A 6,808-nucleotide genomic window follows, 5' to 3' on the forward strand; every position below is an offset into this window, starting at 1 on the left:
CAAAATGCACGCACTCGAGGCCCTTCTCAGTATGGAGAGCATCGATGTCTGTGCTGTAACTGAAACCTGGTTCAAGGCTCCTGAGAGCACCCCGGCACTATTAGGTTTTACCTCATATCATGCCCGCCCCAAAACCTAGACCACACCACAAAAGGAGGGGTGTATCCATATTCATAAAGGATACCCACACCTCCAGGTTGGTGGCAACGCATCTAAGCTTCGGAAACCATCCAGGTGCAACTAACCATAGGCAAAACTGCTCTACAAATTGTAGCATGCTACAGGCCACCCTCTCAAACTCAGGAACCCCACACAGCCTTCCTGAAGACACTGGAGGGTATAAATGTATCTCCAAACACCATCATATTGGGTGACTTCAACTACCCGAATATAGACTGGGAACATTACTCAAGCCCTAACTTTCTAGCCCAACGGTTCCTGGAGTTCATAAATTCAAATGCCATGGAACAGCTAGTCACTGTTCCCACGAGAGGAGAAAATATACTAGATCTCATTATCACAAACATGGGGACAAAATGCTCCACACCTGAAGTATATCCCTCATTGGTGAGATCTGATCATAAACTAATCTCACTGGAAATCCACATCCCGCCCCCACCCCAAACAAAAAAGACCACAGTGAAGAACTTCTCTAAAGCAAACTTCACACTACTCAAGACTGGTGTGGTATCCTTCAAGGCCCCTGAGCCAGTGGAAACCACAACCCAAGCTGCGGAAGCCCTTACAAATGCCTTCTATGAACACCTCCAGGACTGCATGGATCAGGCAATCCCAAATAAAACCAAGACTCTTTCCACAAAGGGCAAACATCCAGCCTGGTGGACCCCAGCCATTAACAAACTTTACAATAAGAGGAGAAAGCTATTACATGATAGAATAAAATCCATAAAAGGGAAGTCACCCCTGATCATTATTAGTAAAAAAATACGAGCACTCATAAAATCAACTAGGGCCAATTTTGAGAGAAAAATTGCCATGGATTCAAAGGACAATCATAAGGCCTTTTTTAGCTATGTTAGGAACCTGGGTGGAAACTCCCAGATATGCTCAGAATTAGTCCAAAATTATACAAAAATCACTGAACCCACAGACATTGCCAACATACTGGCAGACAGGTTCAGTGCAAACTTCACCCCCCTCTCCCCCCCTAAAGGAGAGATAACTATCCCAGCGGAGTATAGCCTCCCAGACATTTCAAATGCGCAGGTGAAAGCTGCTCTCTCTAAAGCTAAAAACACAGCATCAATGGGACTGGATGGTGTCCCCGGCTGTGTGCTACACAAGCTAAATGAGGAATTAAACCCGCACATAAGGCAGCTGTTTAATCTCAGCCTTACCACAGGATACGTGCCCAAGGAGTGGCGTACGGCAACTGTGGTCCCACTCCACAAAGGCGGTGCCTCTACGGACCCTGGTAATTACCGCCCCATAAGCTTAACAAGTCTAGTCTGCAAAGCTATGGAGAGGATCATAATGGAGCTCATAAACAAAGATATAGGGGGACTTGCAGACATTGGACCCGACCCAGTTTGGCTTCGTCAAGGGCAGATCATGCCTTTTGAACTTGGTCGACTTCTTCGAAACAGTCACCAAGGCCATTGATGAGGGAAAGGCAGTCCATACAGCCTACCTTGACCTTGCAAAGGCTTTCGACACAATACCCCACTCAGGTACTGTAGAAAAACTTACCAGCTTAAATGTAAACCCATATGTCACAAGATGGGTTGCAAACTGGCTTAAGGACAGAACCCACAGGGTTAGAGTTGCTGGCGCTATGTCAGACTCCAAGCCGGTCACAAGTGGTGTCCCACAGGGCTCGGTCCTTGGACCCTTATTGTTCGGCATCTACTTCTCAGAAGTACAGGCCAACATGGGAGGACTTTGGCTGACAAAGTTTGCAGACGACTGCAAACTGGGCGCCATAGTGGAAAGTGCATCGGACACGGATATCCTTTAGAAGGGACTCACGGAAACAGATAGCTGGTGCCAGAGCCATGGCCTGAAGTTAAACGCCAAAAAATGTATAGTCATACCCTTCGGGAAAAACAAGGTAACCCCAAGCTACCATATAGGTGGCAATCCACTAAGCACAGAAGAGGTTATCAGGGACCTGGGAACCCAGATTGATAGTGGCCTTTCTTTTGACACTCACATTGCTAAAGTGGTTAGAAAGACCTTCTACATTGCCCACCTGATCATGAAGGGATTCACATCCAGATCTAGTGAGGTCATTGTTCCCCTGTACTCTTCACTTATCAGACCAATGATAGAGTACAAGGCCCCATTCGGGATGTATCTCACCCATCTGCAGCAATTGGAGAGACCCCAAAAGTTCCTCACCAAAAGGATAAAGGGACTCCAAAATCTGTCATATGCTGCCAGATTGAAGAAACTCCAGCTCTATCCAGTCGCATACCATCTGCTCAGAGGCGACATGTGCCTGACATACAAGGCCATGTCCAACCCGGAATTAATGGACATGCTCCACCTCAAAAAATCCAAATCCACCAAAACCACTAGAGCAAGCGACTTAAACCTTAGCACGGATATAAATAGGACGTGCTGGAGGGATAGATTTATCACTCAGAGACTCCCTATGCTGTGGAATAAAATCCCAGTCCATGTGAGGCAGAGCACCTCGCTGGCCCTGTTCAAGAGAAATCTTGACCTGTGGATGGGAGATCGTAGGTTTACCCCGGGAATCATCTCTGTGTCACTGCTGGACAGAGGCACAACAAACTAATGGGCACAGTATTTTTTCATATAAGGGGTGGCGTAAGCCACAAAACTTTGGGCTAGGCTTATAAATGCCTTGGGGCAGATAGCCTAGTATAAACCTATGAACCTAAGACGTATGATAGGTAGTATGAATCTATAATGTCGGCCTTTACTAACTGGCTGTAATTCTCATTTACCAGAACAAAAACGCGTTTTCCATGTACACTGCAAAATCAGGGACAGTTGAAAGACATGACTTCTAAAGCACATTAGGGCAAACTATTTCTAAGAAGCACCGGGCTGCATCCGTATGTGGGTGTCTAGGAAGTTGTAACACATACTGTGCAAATAGCGAAGTACGTTCAAGTTCCCTACTTTCATTTAAAGAGATGGGTTAATGACAGCCACTACCCTTACCCGCCCTAATTTATTATTTTACATTTGATTACAGGGAAAGTCCAACTGGACAAAAATGCCCTTTCAGCAGAAGCCTGGGGAGAAAAGCTCTACATTCAACTTGTATAAGAATTACAATTACAAATTCAATGTTTACATATACATGATTTGACATTTGTGTTAAACCTATAACACTGGATAACAATACCAAACAACATCTAGGACTTCAAATAATTCACATCACGTTCGGGTGCCTACAAATTGCTGTAAAGTAAACAGATAAGCGTGTGTTAAAAAAAAAAGTATACCCCCCCAAATTGTATACATACTAGCAAGAATGCTACTCAACGGCCATCCATCCACTGTCATGGAAGGGAGAGACTGGACCGCCTGATCTTATTTACTTTGCAATAATCAAACTCCACTTTAACTACAGGGAATATTTTAAAGTGTTAACATTTCTAGGATATTTTTTTCAATATAACCCTTGGTAAACTGCTAAAATCATAACCTATCACCCCAGTCACATACCTTTGCTGCCACAAATCACTCCAAAATATGTTTAGAATAGCATCTCCAACTAAACAGCACCTCCACAGCTCTCGAAAGAGCAATTTTAAGTCATCCAATATATCTAACAAAAAAAATACAAAGTAGAAACACTTCCCTCTATAATGAAAACCTTAAGATTGCAACCTTTGGGAATATACCGCATGCACATAAAAATGACTGAGACATTTCATTGGCTCGAAAAGTACAACCTACACGAGTTTCTGTTAACCACTGTCCGAACGCGTTATTAGAATCCTTGCTATGGACTGCTAACAAATCAAAATGCTTCAATTTGCTTTCGTGACGAGCCAGGGCAGAACTTCGCAAAACTCCAAATGTAAATGGACAATTTCTAAGGTGGGTGGACCAGACAAAAGTTCAGACATTTCCGTTGATGTTGGAAACTGCCAGTTACCGACTGCTTTAACAACAATTGGTTGATGGTTGGGAGAAAGGGTGTGTGTTCCGCTGAGTACCTAAAATGTGTTAGTATTGCAGAAAATGCGACTGTTATTTAAAGGTTTGGATTCACAGTAGTATGTTTTGATTAATTATTGGTATGATTTATAACATTTAGGTATTTAAGATGAAAAATAACCGTTTATGAAACTATTAAAAATTATGAAATATTTTTTGTCCTAAAATTTAAGGACGTGTCATTTTTTAGTTTTTTTTTCCCCGCAGGACGCAACTGTCCAAAGTTCCTCCTCGCAAAGTGGGACAGGTGGTAAGTGGTAAGGTAACCCAATACCCATCTCGTGGTCGATAGTTAAATATTATCCCTAATGAGAATAACTGGGATCATACTACCGATAGACTCATGCATGCGAAAATTATTTAGGAGCTGCAGTAGTACACTGGGGAAGCACTTGGGTAATTTTTATGTTTCCCATACATAGATCTAACTTGCGCATGAAAATGGACAGGGGTGAGGATGAACTCTGGTTTGTGCGGATGGGGACGTTGTTTTATAGCAGTGATATCCTCTGTGAAATATAACTTTTCTTCCAAACCGTTCTCTTGATGTTGCAGAATAGGTTTAGATCCCTAGAGCGAGTATTTCTGATGCCATTTGACTTGCTGATGTGCAGTAAACCCATCGGTAATGGGTCAAGGATGCCTTGTATGCTAGACACATATCACTTCTTAGCGGTCTGTAGGATAACGAGTAAAGTGGCAGAGCTTTGAGTTAGTCCATGTTGTTTAGACCTTGTATCCTTTCAGTAAGATATGTGTGGGTGCGCCAGTTGTTGCATGTGGCAGGACAGATGCATGCCAAAGGGGGCATTATGTTCAATGATTGGCTAATGAGGACTGAGCAAAGGGGGTCAGTGACATCCATAGATCCAGATATTCCTTTATTTATAATCTATGCAATATAGAAGGACTTTCTTACACCATAGACACGTTAGTCAAAAGATAGGTCACTGTCCACACAAGTTCCCAAATTCTGAACAACTGGGTCAGCTCTTAGATGTAAGTACCACTTGTAATGTGGTACTTCCCTAGGGTAGATGACTTCCTAAAGGATACAATAATGCATTTTTTGGTGTATAGTTTCAGACCATCATTTTGACACTAGTTATTTATTTGAGACAAACCTTCTTACAGGATGACTTAAGTCATTTGGGGATTCAATGACTTCTAGCTTGCAGTCATCTGCAAACATATAATCAACCATAGCCCTTTGGTATTAACTTTTACTTCAGAAAAGTAGATGCCAAACAGGAGAGGTGACAGCACAGAACAATGAGGGACTCTACTGGTGACTGGCATAGGTGCCAGAACCATGGGGGGTGGGGTGATTCCCCCCCCCCATATACACACACATACATGTTCAACAAATGCCCAATATGCCCTGAAATGCTGTCGGAATAGTGACTACTTGGAAACATTTGTGTTGTTGTTTCCAAGATAACCACAAGCTCAGGCAGATGGAAAAAGTGAGTAATAAATTATCTTCCAGCTGCCTGAGGACACCGCTACCATGTAAGTGCCTGTGTGAGTGTTTCTGAGGCATACTGATCAACTTCTTTCCTCAAGAATTCTGGACAAAGCCAAAAATAAGATGGGAATGAAGGCTGAAAACCAGGGGAAAAATTTAAACATTACTAATTCACTTAAAAATTAAATAGAACAGGTTTTGCATCAGAATGTGTTTTCTCAATAAAAGAAGTTAGAAACTTTGTCTGGCATTAGTGACTAACTGTAATTGTCAGTAGACCTCTCAACATTTGCTTATGAATTTTGGACAAAGCCACAAATAATGGGAGGGAAGAGCCAAAATCAGGAACAGATCTTAAATATTGCTCTTATTAACTTAGAAAACTGCTAGAATAACAAGTTTAACATTAGCATGCATTTTCTGAAGGATATGAAGTCTTAGAATTAAATGTCTCATTATTCAGTGAGCAGAATCTACAATGGTTTGCCAGAAAATATCCATATTTTTTGAGTAGCAGACCAAAAATATGAAGCAATAATCTGGGTATTCTGCAAAATTCTGGAGAGTTGAGCGGGATGCTCCTGAGTGCTTTACCAGAAAAGCAAACATTTTATGAGGCACAGGACAAAAATATGTGGCAAAATTGAGGATGTTCTGCAAAATTCTGAGCATTTTTTTTTATTTATTGATTGATTGCAATGTGCTTAACAAGTAAATGGACTGGCTTATTGACCCTTTTCATAGGAGGTTACTAAGCTAATGGCCCTGGGGCCCTTACAAGCCTAGCCAAGAGTTTATCCCCAAAAAGAAACCTCAGTCAGCACCTGTCAATGAAGGACACAGGTGGAACCCCTGGGACAAATTTGTGGCTTCCCATCCACTCATCAAAGCTGTGCTTGAAGAGGGTCAGCGAGTTGCTGTGTTTGACTTGTATGAGAAGTCTAATCCAGAGACTGGGCAGCCTCTGGGAGACAAACCTGTCTCTCCGGCAGGTTTTGTTGACGTTGCATATTAGATTCAGGCCTTTTGAGTGGGTAATGCATGAGGAGTTAGACTTACAGATATGGAGCATCTCTAGTAGGGCAGAGTCCGCGATTGCTTTGTAGGCGAGACACAGATCACCCCTGAGCAATCTGTATGATACCAAGTAGAGTGGCACAACTCAGGATCAAAAAC

At 42.5% G+C, this 6,808-nt stretch overlaps 1 protein-coding gene across 2 annotated transcripts in view; it reads right to left on the reverse strand.

Moving 5' to 3' along the window:
• The window catches only part of ARMC1 (armadillo repeat containing 1), a 767,982-nt gene extending 764,104 nt beyond the window's left edge, over positions 1 to 3,878 (reverse strand). Inside the window, exon 1 of one of the 2 annotated variants that reach the window (XM_044065455.1) lies at positions 3,667 to 3,878. The gene's annotated coding sequence lies outside the window, so the exon portion shown is untranslated. The remainder of the gene's footprint in view (positions 1 to 3,666) is intronic. The other variant, XM_044065454.1, reaches the window with a different exon arrangement.
• Positions 3,879 to 6,808: the final 2,930 nt, after the last annotated feature.

This window comes from Protopterus annectens, chromosome 3.part0, assembly GCF_019279795.1.
Source record: "Protopterus annectens isolate FY-2018-M chromosome 3.part0, PAN1.0, whole genome shotgun sequence".
Taxonomy (NCBI): Eukaryota; Metazoa; Chordata; order Ceratodontiformes; family Protopteridae; genus Protopterus; species Protopterus annectens.